Source organism: Arachis duranensis, chromosome 9, assembly GCF_000817695.3.
Source record: "Arachis duranensis cultivar V14167 chromosome 9, aradu.V14167.gnm2.J7QH, whole genome shotgun sequence".
Lineage (NCBI taxonomy): Eukaryota > Viridiplantae > Streptophyta > Magnoliopsida > Fabales > Fabaceae > Arachis > Arachis duranensis.
Window position 1 is genome coordinate 52174659 of NC_029780.3, and position 525 is coordinate 52175183.

Below are 525 nucleotides of genomic sequence, written 5' to 3' on the forward strand. Positions count from 1 at the left end.
CTCTGCTGTACCTCAAGTTTCAATACAATTACTATTACTTTTTATTCAATTCTCTTTTATTCTTATTCCAAGATATACGTTGCACAACACTTTGATGAATGTGATGATCCGTGACACTCATCATCATTCTCACCTATGAACGCGCGTGATTGACAACCACTTCCGTTCTACTCTAGGCCGGGCGCATATCTCTTAGATTCCCCAACAGAATCTTCGTGGTATAAGCTAGATAGATGGCGGAATTCATGGGGATCCGGAAAGTCTAACCTTGTATGTGGTATTCCGAGTAGGATTCCGGTATTGAATGACTGTGACGAGCTTCAAACTCCTAAAGGCTGGGCGTGATGACAAACGCAAAAGAATCAAGGGATTCTACTCCAACTTGATTGAGAACCGACAGATGATTAGCCGTGCTGTGACAGAGCATTTGGATCATTTTCACTGAGAGGATGGGATGTAGCTATTGACAACGGTGATGCCCTACATACAGCTTGCCATGGAAAGGAGTAAAAAGGATTGGATGAA